This window comes from Triturus cristatus, chromosome 4_1 (assembly GCF_964204655.1).
Source record: "Triturus cristatus chromosome 4_1, aTriCri1.1, whole genome shotgun sequence".
Lineage (NCBI taxonomy): Eukaryota > Metazoa > Chordata > Amphibia > Caudata > Salamandridae > Triturus > Triturus cristatus.
Genome location: NC_140585.1, coordinates 360093955 through 360108557, shown reverse-complemented (window position 1 = coordinate 360108557; position 14603 = coordinate 360093955).

The following is a 14603-nucleotide window of genomic DNA, read 5'->3' as shown; positions in this document are numbered from 1 at the left end:
ATCGGACCCCTGCTCTCACCACATTTTCAATAAAGTTAGCAACTTCATCGCTCCCTACCTCTGCAACACCATCAACAGCTCCTTCGAGTCAGCCACCTTCCCGGAAATCTGGAAACTCGCAGAAGTCAACACACTACTGAAGAAGCCCAAGGCGGACCCAGACGACCCAAAGAACTACCGGCCGATCTCCCTCCTCCCCTTCCCGGCTAAGGTCATCGAAAAAGTCGTCAACAGCTAGCTCTCCCGCTTCCTAGAAGACAGCAAGGCGCTCGACACCTCCCAATCCGGATTCTGAAAAAATCACAGCACCGAGACCGCACTCATCGCTGCCACAGACGACATAAGCATCATGCTCGACAAAGGAGAAACCGCAGCACTCATCCTGCTGGACCTCTCTGCCGCATTCAACACGGTATGCCATCACACCCTCCGCACACGACTCCACAACACCGGAATCCGCGACAAGGCTCTCAACTGGATCTCATCATTTCTCACCGGCAGAACCCAGAGAGTCCGCCTTCCGCTATTCCTGTCTGAGGCCTCCAAGATCATCTGTGGCATCCCTCAAGGATCCTCCCTCAGCCCAACGCTCTTCAATGTCTACATGGCTCCTCTCACCAACATCGCTCGGACACACCACATCAACATAGTATCGTACACAGACGACACCCAGCTGATCCTCTCCCTCACGAAAGACCCCACTACTGCCAAAAACAACCTGCACAACAGACTACACACCATCTCTAACTGGATGGAATCAAGCCGCCTCAAGCTAAACACCGATAAAACAGAGATCATCATCTTCGGCTCCAACCCCTCAGCATGGAACGACTCCTGGTGGGCCAACGCCCTAGGCATCGCACCCTCACCCACCACCCACGCTCGCAACCTGGGTTTCATCTTGGACTCCACTCTCAGCATGACTCAGCAGGTCAATGCAATCTCCTCCTCCTGCTACAACATTCTCCGCATGCTCCGCAAGATCTTCAAGTGGATCCCCGTCGAGACCAGGAAAACCGTCACCCACGCCCTGGTCAGCAGCAGATTGGATTACGGAAACGCCCTATATGCAGGAACAATGGCCAAGCTACAAACCAAGCTACAACGTATCCAGAACGCATCCGCCCGCCTCATCCTTGACATCCCATGGCGCAACCACATCTCCCCCCACCTCAGAGACCTACACTGGCTACCTGTACCGAAAAGGATCACCTTCAAGCTCCTGACCCACGCACACAAGGCTCTCTACAGCACCGGTCCAGCCTACCTCAACGACAGACTTTCCTTCCATGCTCCCACATGCCATCTCCGCTCCGCCAACCATGCTCTTGCCACCATCCGCCGCACCACCGCCGGAGGAAGATCCTTCTCACACCTCGCCGCCAAAACCTGGAACTCTCTACAACTCCAGCTACGCCAGACCCAGGACCTCCTAACTTTCAGGAAACACCTCAAAACATTGCTTTTCGACCAGTAGCATCCCCTCTCCCCAGCGCCTCGAGACCCTTACGGGTAAATAGTGCGCTTTATAAGTATATTGATTGATTGATTGAGAAGTGTAGTAGTGAGTTACGAGCTGTGGGTTTAACCCCTTGGGTGCTCATGACGAGCTGGACTCGTCATGGAACACAGTGGTCATTTGCTCATGACGAGTCCAGCTCGTCATGACACCCAGCACCAGAAATTCCCTTTCATTCCCTAAAGCCTCTGAAGCTGGGGAAGAGCTTCCCCAGCTCCTTAGGCCCCCCCCCTGTTTCCCTGAAATAACGATCAGCGCCCACGTCGAGCTTATGTCATTTCAGTGAAACTAAAACTACGTGTTCAGGTGCTATCTCGCTGGAAAGGGGAGAATCTACCCTTTCCAATGGTACCCCTCGCTAGTGGATCCCTGCTTGGGGATCACCCCTACCCCTGCCACCATTACAGCCTTTCTGCCCCCCCGGGGAGTAAAAAGCCCACTAGACGCCAGGGTTATTTTGGGGCAAATCTGAATTAGGGTGGGGGCTGCCCAAAATGGGCATGCCCATACCCCCACCCCCTCCCTGTAAAAATTACAGCCTTCCTGCCCCCCTGGGGGGGCTGATGGGAGCATGAGCCCCCAATCTGCAACCCCGGGGGGGCGGCAAAAAGCCCAATAGTCGCCAGGGATTTTTTTTAGGCTAATTTGAATTAGGGTGGGGGCTGCCTAAAACAGGCATGCCCATGCCCCCTCCCCCACAAGAATTACAGCCTTCCTCCCCCCCGGGGGGCAAAAAGCCCAGTAGACGCCAGGGGTTTGTTTGGCAAATTTTGATTAGGGTAGGGGCATTGGCATGCCCGTTTTGGGCAGCTGGGGGGGCAGATGGGGGCATTAGCCCCAAATCTGCCTCGCCGAGGGGGGGCAAAAAGGCCTTAGATGCCAGGTTTTTTTTAGGCAAATTTAGAGTGTGGCAGCCCAAAATGGGAATGCCCATGCCCCCACCCCCTCCGCCACAAAAATTACAGTCTTCCTGCCTCCACGGGGGCCAGATGGGGCAGTAGCTCCCAATCTGCCCTCCCGGGGGGGGGGGCAAAAAGCCCGATAGACGCCAGGTTTTTTTGGGGCAAATTTGAATTAGAGTGGGGCTGCCCAAAACGTGCATGCCCATGCCCCCACCCCCTCCCCCCAACATTTCCTTACCCAGAATCCCCTGCAAACCTCAATTTGTGTGTGGGAAAGTTGTGGCATCACTGGGCTGACACAATTTTCCTACCACCCAGCGTTCCCCCGGGTCTCCCGATAAAAATGTTGCCTCACTCGTGTGGGAGGCCCAAGTGCCCGCGACAGGCAGGGGCCCAAAACGTATTGAGGCGACATCAAAATTGCCTATCACCAAACAACCTGGTTTGGCAAGGGGGCTCACCTGGGTTTTTGGCCCCGTGCTCGGTGGCCATCTAGGGAAACCTACCAAATCCACAGATTTCTGAAAACTAGACACCCAGGGGATTCCAGGGAGGTATGGCTTGTGTGGATCCCCCAACGTATTGAGGCAATTTTGATGTTGCCTCAATACGTTTTGGGCCCTTGACTGCCGCGGGTACTTGTGCCTCTCACACGAGTGAGGCACTATTTTTATTGGGAGACTCGAAGAAACGCTGGGTGGTAGGAAATTTGTGTCAGCCCGGTGATGCCACAACTTTCGCACACAAAAATGTGTGAAAAAAGTGATCCTTTCAGCTATAATTGAGGTTTGCAGGGGATTCTGGGTAAGGAATCATTGGGGGATCCACGCAGCCCATACCTCCCTGAAATCCCCCGGGTGTCTAGTTTTCATAATTGTGGAGTTTGATAGGTTTCCCTAGATGGCCGCCAAGCACGGGGCCAAAAACCCAGGTGAGCCCCCTTGCCAAACCAGGTTGTTTGGTGATAGGCAATTTTGATGTTGCCTCAATACGTTTTGGGCCCCTGCCTGTCGCGGGCACCGTTTTTATCGGGAGACCCGGGGGAATGCTGGGTGGTAGGAAATATGTTGATGTCGCCTCAATACGTTTTGGGCCCTTGCCTGTCGCGGGTACTTAGGCCTCCCACACAAGTGAGGCACCGTTTTTATCGCTGGGTGGTAGGAAATTTGTTTCAGCCCGGTGATGCCACAACATTCCCACACAAAAATGTGTCAAAACCTGTAAAATTGAGGTTTGTTGGGGATTCTAGGTAAGGAAACTTTGGGGGATCCACGCAAGCCATACCTCCCTGAAAGCCCCCGCGTGTCTAGCTTTCAGAAATGTGTGAGTTTGGTAGGTTTCCCTAGATGGCCGCCGAGCACGGGGCCAAAAACCCAGGTGACCCTCCCTTGCAAAACCAGGTTGTTTTGTGATAGGCAATTTTGATGTCGCCTCACTACGTTTTGTGCCTTGTCGCGGATAGTTGGGCATCCCACACATGTGAAGCACCGTTTTCATCGGGAGACCCGGGGGAACGCTGGGTGGTAGGAAATTTGTGTCAGCCGGGTGATGCCACAACTTTCCCACACAAAAATGTGTGAAAAAAATTATTTTTTCAGCTAAAATTGAGGTTAGTAGGGGATTCTGGGTAAGGAAACGTTGGGGGATCCACGCAAGCTATACCTCCCTGGAATCCCCCGGGTGTCTAGTTTTCAGAAATGTGTGGGTTTGGTAGGTTTCCCTAGATGGCTGCCGAGCACGGGGCCAAAAACCCAGGTGACCCCCCTTGCAAAACCAGGTTGTTTGGTGATAGACAATTTTGATGTCGCCTCAATACGTTTTGGGCCCTTGCCTGTCTCGGGTACTTGGGCCTCACACACAAGTGAGGCACCGTTTTTGTCGGGAGACCTGGGGGAACGCTGGGTGGTAGGAAATATGTTTCAGGCCGGTGATGCCACAACATTCCCACACAAAAATGTGTCAAAAACCTGTAAAATTGAGGTTTGCAGGGGATTCTGGGTAAGGAAACGGTGGCGAATGCACGCAGGCCATACCTCTCTGAAAGCCCCCGCATGTATAGTTTTCAGAAATGTGTGATTTTGGTAGGTTTCCCTAGATGGCCACCGAGCACGGGGCCATAAACCCAGGTGACCCCCCCCTGCAAAACCAGGTTGTTTTGTGATAGGCAATTTTGATGTCGCCTCACTACGTTTTGGGCCCTTGCCTGTCGCAGGTAGTTGGGCCTCCCACACGTGTGAGGCACCGTTTTCTTCGGGAGACCCGGGGGAACGCTGGGTGGTAGGAAATTTGTGTCAGCCCGGTGATGCCACAACTTTCCCACACAAAAATGTTTCAGCTAAAATTATTGAGGTTTGCATGGGATTCTGGGTACGGAAACGTTGGGGGATCCACACAAGCCATACCTCCCTGGAATCCCCTGGGTGTCTAGTTTTCAGAAATGTGTGGGTTTGGTAGGTTTCCCAAGGTGCAGGCAGAGCTAGGGTTCAAAAACAAAATTTTTCACTGCAAAATTGAGGTGTGTCCACGTTGCGTTTTGTGCCGTTTCCTGTTGTGGGCACTAGGCCGACCCACACAAGTGAGGTACCATTTTTCTCCGAAGACTTTGGGAAACGCGGGGTGGGTGGAAATTTATGGATCCAAGCGGATTCCAGAACTTTTCACCACAGAAATAAAGGCAAAATGTGGTTGTTTTGAAAAGTTTTTAGGTTTGCAAGGGATTCTGGGTAACAGAACCTGGTGGGAGGCAGTCAAGTCACCCCATCCTGGATTCCCCGGGTATCTAGTTTTTAAAAATGTATCGGTTTGGTAGGTTTCCCTAGGTGTTGGCAGAGCTATGGTTAAAAAACTATAGCTAGGCACTTTGCCAAAAAAGGGTCATTTTTCACTGCCAAATTGAGGTGTGTCCACGTTGCGTTTTGTGCCGTTTCCTGTCGCGGGCACTAGGCCGACCCACACAAATGAGGTACCATTTTTCTCGGAAGACTTTGGGAAACGCGGGGTGGGTGGAAATCTGTGGATCCACGCGGATTCCAGAACTTTCCACCACAGAAATGCGGGCAAAATGTGTTTTATTGACTATTTTCTAGGTTTGCAAGGGATTCTGGATAACAGAACCTGGTGGGAGGCAGTCAAGTCACCCCATCCTGGATTCCCCGGGTATCTAGTTTTTAAAAATGTATCGGTTTGGTAGGTTTCCCTAGGTGTTGGCAGAGCTATGGTTAAAAAACTACACCTAGTCACTTTGCCAAAAAAGAGTCATTTTTCACTGCGAAATTGAGGTGTGTCCACGTTGCGTTTTGCGCTGTTTCCTGTCACGGGCACTAGGCCGACCCACACAAGTGAGGTACCATTTTTCTCGGATGACTTTGGGTAACGCGGGGTGGGTGGAAATTTGTGGATCCACGCAGATTCCAGAATTTTCCACCACAGAAATGTGGGGAAAATGTGTTTTTTTAAATAATGTTTTAGGTTTGCAAGGGATTCTGGGTAACAGAACCTTGTGGGAGCCGGTCAAGTCACCCCATCCTGGATTACCCTGGGTCTCTAGTTTTAAAAAATGTATAGGTTTGCTAGATTTCCCTAGGTGTCTGCAGAGCTAGTGTTCAAAAACTACAGCTAGGCACTTTGCCAAAAAAGGGACATTTTTCACTGCGAAATTGAGATGTGACCACGTTGCATTTTGTGCCGTTTCCTGTCGCGGGCACTAGGCCGACCTACACAAGTGAGGTACCATTTTTCTCAGAAGACTTTGGGGAACGCGGGGTGGGTGGAAATTTGTGGATCCACACAGATTCTAGAACTTTCCACCACAGAAATCTGGGGAAAATGTGTTTTTTAAAATAATGTTTTAGGTTTGCAAGGGATTCTGGGTAACAGAACCTCGTAGGAGGCAGTCAAGTCAACCCATCCTGGATTCCCCTGGGTGTCTAGTTTAAAAAAATATATAGGTATGCTAGGTTTCCCTAGGTGCTGGCAGAGCTGTGGTTCAAAAACTACAGCTAGGCACTTTGTCAAAAAAGGGTCATTTTTCACTGTGAAATTGAGGTGTGTCCACGTTGCGTTTTGAGCCGTTTCCTATTGCGGGCACTAGGCCGACCCACACAAGTGAGGTACCATTTTTCTCGAAAGACTTTGGGGAACGTGGGGTGGGTGGAAATTTGTGGATCCACGCAGATTCCAGAACGTTCCACCACAGAAATGTGGGGAAAATGTGTTTTGTTTGACAATTTGTTAGGTTTGCAAGGGATTCTGGGTAACAGAACCTGGTGGCAGGCAGTCAAGTCGCTCCATCCTGGATTTCCCTGGGTGTCTAGTTTTCAAAAATGTATAGGTTTGCTAGGTTTCCCTATGTGTCAGCAGAGCTAGGGTTCAAAAACTACAGCTAGGCACTTTGCCAAAAAAGGGTCATTTTTCACTGCGAAATTGAGGTGTGACCACGTTGCATTTTGTGCCGTTTCCTGTCGCGGGCACCAGGCCGACCCACACAACTGAGGTACCATTTTTCTCGTAAGACTTTGGGGAACGCGAGGTGGGTGGAATTTTGTGGATCCACACAGATTCCAGAACTTTCCACCACAGAAATGTGGGGAAAATATGTTTTTTGTATAGAATGTTTTAGGTTTGCAAGGGATTCTGGGTAACAGAACCTGGTGGAAGGCAGTCAATTCACCCCATCCTGGATTCCCCTGGGTGTCTAGTTTAAAAAAATGTATAGGTTTGCTAGGTTTCCCTAGGTGCCGGCAGAGCTATGGTTAAAAAACTACAGCTAGGCACTTTGCCAAAAAAAGGTTAATTTTTCATTGTGAAAATGTGGTGTGTTCACGTTGGGATTTGAGCCATTTCTTGTCGTGGGCACTATGCCTACCCACACAATTGAGGTACCATTTTTATCAGGAGGCTTAGGGTAAATCAGATTTGTAATGCAACTGTTATTACCTATTGACTTTCGATGCATTTCTGCCTTCCAAATGAAAGACATTGTGCAAAAAAAGAAGTCATTTTGAAAAATGACCGATAATTCCCAAGCTACTATGAGTATTCCCAATTTCGAAAATGTGCAAATATCTACTGTTTCTAAACTCTATAATTTGTTCCCATTTCAGAAATACATAGGTGTCTTTCGTACCAATTTTTCCATGTATACATTTTCCCACAATAATTGCTATATACCCGGTACATAATAAAGAGCCACTGCAAATTGCTGTTTAGTTTTTGACTCTGGGTTCGTCGGGTTCTTGGTGAACCTACAAGTCCTATATATCTCCACAACCAGAAAGGTCCAGCGGATGTAACGGTATATTGCTTTCAAAGAGCTGTTATAATTAGAAGAAGTTACAGGTGATAACGTTGACACAAAAGGCTGTTTTTTTCAACTAGTTTTCAATTTTTCCTATATATAACTGTATAGTCTGTCATTCCCTAAAAGCTGGAAAAATGGTGATTTCAGCCCCACAAACCCTTTTTTGATACCATTTGCAGGGGAAAACCCAGACGCTTTCATTTGCAGCCCTTTTTTCCCATTTATCCCCCAAAAAACAAAATATAGCTGTATTTTGGCTAATTTCTGGGACCCCTCCAGTGGAATTCACAAACCCTGGGTACCTTTAGAATCCCCATGATATTGGAAGAAAAGGACGCAAATTTGGCATGGATACCTTATGTGGTCAAAAAGTTACAGGGGCCTAAGCGCGCACTACCCCAAATCGCTAAAAAAGGCTTAGCACAAGGGGGGAAAAGGCCTAACAGCGAAGGGGTTAAAGTGTGTTTTACTTTGAGAGTTCCATTATCAGCTTCAATCTCTAGCTCCAGGAACACTACATTGTGCCTATGGATGCTATGTGTGGACTTGAGGTTGACGTCACAGGTATTGATCCAATTGCAGAAGGTTTTGAGGGACCCTCCGTCTCCTTCCAATATGAGAAGAATGTCATCGATGTAGCGTTTGTAGAATACGATCTGGGGGATTTGGGGTCTATTCTGGATGAAAAGATGAGTCATTTCAAAGTGATGGACATAGAGTCCCGCTACACTGGGAGCAAAAACCCTTCCCATGGAAGTTCCATTATTTTGTAGGTATAGTGCGCCCTCAAATTCAAAGTAGTTATCTTTTTAGTGCCAATGACGCACACTCTAAGATAAATTGTTTTGGTGAGTGGTAATCCCAGGCTGTGTTGTCCAGAGCTTTTTTAACCCATTGCGTGCTTCTGTTGGCCAACGGCCGTCGCGAGCACTACCTCCGTAGTGCTGCGCACGTCCGACGCGGCCGCCGCCCACTCTTCAAAGGCGCCGTACTGCGGCGGTTTTTTGGCCGCGGTAAACGGGTTAAGAACAGTGAGAGTGTCATCTTGTGGTAGACTGGTGTAAATGCTCTCCACATCTAGGGTGTCAAGGAAGGAGGTTTCTGTGTTGTATGGCAGATCTAAGGAGGTCCTTGGTATCCTTAAGGTAGGTGTTGGTAGACTGTACAAGGGGCTGTAGGAAGAAATCGCAATAGTGGGAAAGGAGTTCCAGTAATGACTCAGGTTTGCAGTAGGATCCTCTGTGAGTCTTTGGTAATTTTTGGTGTCATCAAGAAGGTGTTTGCACTTGTTACCATAGTCCTCTTTGTTCAGTATGACGATGCCTCTGCCTTTATCTGCTGGTTTAATGATTATGCTTTCGTTGTCTTTAAGTGATTGTAAGGCCTGTCGCTCTTTGTTGCTTGTGTTTTGAAAAGTATAGCTTCAATCTCTTTGAAGACTGATTGTTCGTAGACCAAGATTTCTGGTGGTATGGTGCTGGGCGGAGGCATGAAGGCGGATTTAATTTTGAAATGTGTGTCTCCTTGTTGTCTGGAGTCTGCAGCCTCAGGAAGATTTTCAAAGAAGGCTTTAAGTTTGAGATTGCGGAAAAATTCTGCGAGCTCACAATGTAGCTGAAACTTGTATAGTTTCGTAGTTGGTGGAAATCCTAGTCCTTTATTGAGGATGCCTTCCTCAATGGGGGTGAGTTCGTAAGAGGAGAGGTTGGTCACCAGATTGGTCTGGGTTATCTGGAACTCGGACCTGGTAGTTGCTCCTTCGTCTTGCTCCTTGTCTGTGCGCCTGGTTGCTGGTCGTCTTCCCAGTGTATCTGGGTTTGTCTGCGTCTTCTGCCGCGTCTGCGTTGGCCTCCCCCTAAAAAATGGAACCCTTGGTTCTGGTTCATGTATGGTGGAGGAGGTAGGGGCCCAAATGGGGGATTCCACCCGTACATGAAGTGTGGGTTCATCTGGGGATATGGTGCTTGGAACTATATGTTTTTTTTTTTTTTTTAATTCTTTTTATTTGCATTTTTAAACAACAGAAAACAATACAATCCACTGCAGTGTACATATAACATGTTATGGACGAGACTGCCGCCCACCACTTCACCACTAGTAATACTATAGATATGCTCCCTCACAAAGTGTTCGAACCCCATGCGCTTGACCCAACCATCCGCCCACCCCCTCCCGCCGTACTGTCTCCCGACCCATCTATGTAGTCTAGCGTGCCCTACATGCCATCCGACCCGCATCTGTCCCCCAGCAATAGCAGGGAATGAACTTGAAAATTACAGTTCTTGAAGCGTTGTCTGCGCCAACCAGTGAGTAAAGGGTTCCCAGATATCCTTTGGCCTGGAACGCATCGGCATCATCTCCCAAAATAGCGCTAGCTGCGACTGGCAATATACTACGCTTCGCACCCAGTCCCTGATATTAGGCGCTGTAGCCACCCCCCAGTGCATCGCAACTTGGCGTTTGGCTAGTAGGATAAGCATCGCTGGCAATTTCCGGTGTTTGGGCTTGACCATAGGCAATATACCTAGCAGTGTAGCCTGCGGGGTGCATGGGATCTGCAGACCAGTGATCATTCCCACTATGTTTAACACTTTGACCCAGAATGCCGCCAGCGGGGGACAGTCCCACGCCATATGTATGAAGGTCGCCCCGCCTGCGCGACACCGCCAGCAAGCATCGGAATCTCTCAATCCCATGCGGTGGAGCCGGTGAGGGGTACGATATATCATATGAATATATTTAAAGTGTATCAGGCGAAGTCGGTAATTAGGGGATAGAACCCCCAAGAGTCTGCAGCATAGATCCCAGTGTTCATCAGAAATGTCCGAACCCAATTCCGCAGACCACAGCTCACGGGCCGCCGGGATCACCACAGGATGGCTAGCTTGCATACGTTGGTACAATCTAGATATAAGCTTGCGCCCCGATTGGAACTATATGTTTAGTCCTGGGGGGGTTTTTGTGGCCATGGTTGTTGCCAGCCATTGTTCCTGCCTCTTCCCTGCTGTCTGTTGCGATAACTTCCGGTGCTGGAGCCGCTGCTTGCTGATGAGTCATCGTCTGAGGAGCCACCAGAGGTGTCTGAGCATTTTGTCGTTTAAAGTCCTGTTCTGCATAAGGATAGGTTTTGAGATAGGAGAATCTTTCCAGATCCTTTTGAAATTTCTGGATCTTTGCTTGGGTCAGTCCTTCTTTGTATTCATTTACCTCCCTTTTGGTCTCATCTAGTTTCTTCTTGAATGAGATCATCGTGGTGTAGAAGTGGGCCTCAGTGGCGTGGATCTCTAATAGAATTGCATCTGATAACCTCTTGGCAGTTTGATGAGGATTATCCAGTCGCGTGTGCATCTCCGCGCTATCTGCGCCCAATCTTTTCAGAACGCAGCATCCTCAAGGAAGATGCGTGGGGCATTGGTGACTATGAGCCCCCGGGGGCAGTGTTGTTTCGTAAGTATGTTTCCGTGAAGTATTGGACGTATTCTGTTTCTCTTTTTCTCGTTCAGATTGTCCCAATCTGCTGTTTGAGCGATGAAAGAAGCTACATTAAAATCTGCCAGGAGTGGTGGATCTGCAAGGATGGTGGAGACATCATCCTCCGTGAATCCCAGGCCCTGGTTTTCCCCCATGTTCTATCTGTTGGTGCTGCCGGTGGATGCTTCAAGAAAATAACAGCTCTCGCAGCTGTGCGCAGCTGAACCAGTATCAAACAATAATGGGGGGAGAGAGCGAGGAAGATATGGGGGACGTCCTTATCCCCGAGTAGAATAAATAAACAATGTGGATGTACCCATAACCTGAGTAGTATTGGACTCACTGTAGGTAATTACAGTGCCAGAGAACCATTAGGTTTTTATAAAAGACCCCTCACACACCAACCTGGTTGGTGTCATGCTTCATCATTGGGGGTCCCAACTCCACCAATTTGGTTGGATTACCTCCCACACCCAAGAATTGGTAGTGGGTCCCACTTGCCCCACCCAACCAATCACCCAGCATGCTGCACAATTGCGCCATTGACCCGTATCGATTACAGCACACGCATGCTACTTTATGTTTTAAGCCGACTAACATGCCATATGCTATGACTTGTCATAAGCACTTTATCACTCGGCTACTCTATTGGGCTCACTCCTGTGCTTACAGCAGAGACATAGACAGGAACCTGATCACACGAAGATTGCATTTTATGTTGCTTTTTAAATGTTTTATATGTCTTGTCTTGTCATTTTTCCTTACAGGTAACGATACAGGGGCCATAAGCTTTGACCCCCCCACATTCCCTTTCCAACACACCTTAGCGCGTGTGTTGTGACTTTATTACTCACGTGGCTTAATTTTGCCACTCACTTTTTTCACCTTTTCTCTTGGTCCTGACGAAAGCTCTTTACAATTTTACTCTGGGGCTGAAACACGTAGACCTACTTGACAACTACGAGTCAAACCACTCCAATAGTTGTCCACTCTTGTATTTTTAACATACCATGGGCCGGCACAAATAAATTTACCAGCCAAGGATCCCCAGAGGTATTTTTAACCAGCACATCACTTCATCACACTCTTACACCACACCAGCTTTGCTGTAATCAGGCGTCATAGCACAACCGGGTGGCACTCGGCCACCTGGTCGGGATCCCAATGATGAAGCATGACACCACCCAGGTTGGTGTGTGAGGGATCTTTTATAAAACCCTAATAGTTCTCTGGAACCTTAATTACCAACAGTGAGTCCAGTACTACTCAGGTTCTGGGTACGTCCACATTGTTTATTGTTTTTTCTCTCCTAGAAGGATGCCTACATACATCGCGTATATTTAAAAAAGTCCTTACCAAAGGAATATTGTTGGACTTCTATCTTGAATGTTATGTGTGTTGTTTTACCCGCTTCTTGATGGTAATAACAGTGGTGATCTATTGAACAAAATTCGTGAGTCATACTCCCGTAAACCCCATTAGCTGGTGCAAATGCGTGGATATAAATAGTTATAAAGAATTCCTACCACGCAAAGTAATTCTCTTTCTGATTTGGAGCATCAATTAAAAGAATATTATGGTGACCGGTCTGTTATTTTGACCTTTGGCCAGGGCGTAGCACTACAGTTGGTGTTACCCCATTCACCAACCTAAAAGGGAATTTCAAAATATAGCCTTATTCAATAGGTACTGTGCGCGAAATATCCTAATTATCGTGCTGTGTCATTCTTGTTTAATAAGCGACTCCCCAAGTAAATCTTTTCTAAAGTTCGTTAGTATATTTACAACATTGCCATTGATGCGATCACAGGCAATTAATTTATTCCACAGTGCCTCCTTTTTTAAAATGATAACATACAAGAATACCTTCAAATACTTGAGTTAATGATGTGCAGCACCCAAAAACTCGTTTGCATTTGAATTTATTGTTTACAATGTTAATATATGTATAACAGTAGAGAAATTATCCCTTGGCAGAGAGTTCAATGTGATCGTTTCGTGCAATGCTCACGTACACAAATACCAGAGAGAAACACAAAAGACAATACACTTTGTCATTGTTAGCATATCTAAAAGGAACACTTTTCTAGCTTGTCCTGGATATGCTATATTATGTTATGTCTGCAGGATAAGCTTGTTCAACAGATTATGCAACAACAGGGTTTCTCTCTGGTATTTGTGTTGTGGCAACTAATGTTATATGTATATGAATTTCAAATTTGTATTTTTGTGACATGTATGGGTTTTTATTATATAGTGTTTTATGGGATATTTTAAATGAAATAAAATATTTTTATTCTTGATAGGTTTTTGTTGTTTATGTAATTTTCAGACTCTATCATATGGGCTTCAGGAGTTGTGGTGAGATGGTTTAATGTAGGGGTGACATGCAAGAAATCTTGTTTGATGTGTATGTGAGCATTGCACGAAACGATCACATTGAACTCTCAGCCAAGGGATAATTTCTCTACTGTTCAGTAGCACCCTATTCCCCTGGTTTGCTGTAAGGGGTCCCTCTCTCTTTTCTTATACATTTATATATAACAACAGAAGCTACATACAGGGTGCAAGGAGCGATGGACTTGATCTTGGTTCACTGATGTTGTCAGGACTGGGGTGATGGCATGACTGTTTCTTTTTTTTTTTTTTTTTTTCCAAAACCTTTATTCAGCAGATAGTGTCATCACACGGCATCTTGCCTACAACCACTTCGGGCCGGCAGCATAGCATGGTAGGCAGAGGAGAATAGGTGTACACAGCGGTTCGCCGACACCCCCAAAGGGCCGGCCGCGTCACAGTATATATGCGTTTTGTTTCTTGTTTTAAGTGAGGTCATGATAAAGAAACACTATCACAGCGTACCTAGTGCGGCAGAGGAGGGAGGAGCAAAGAAAAACAAATGGGTAATCAGTTACCGACAGCGCGAACATCAGAGTCAAATCAAGGAAGTGCAGCAATATTTGCTCAAATGCGAGGCATCCAAGGAAGTACACGTCTAGAGGGACCACTCCGCCCTCAATCCATCCGACCACACCACTTTCTCTCCCATCCATACGGGGATCGCAGTGTGCGGGGTGGCCTGGTTCCGTGCAATCCACCCTACCCTGGTGCCCCATCAGGCGCATCGGGCGCTGCGGCCGATAGGTAGCACCGCAACGGAGCCCATATGTCTGTGAGACGGGACGTTGTTGGCAACAGTTCAGAATATGTACTAATCTGCTCTTGACAGTAGGCAAGGTCACGAATCCAGTCCTTGAACTTCGGGGCTCTGCCCCTACCCTATCGACAAGCAACCCGTCTTTTAGCAATGAGGAAGGCCAGCTCGATAAATTTGCGGTACCCCGCGCGTATGGGCTCCACATACCCCAGCAGAGCAAGGAGGGGGGAGGGTTCCACCACGGAGTCGACCATT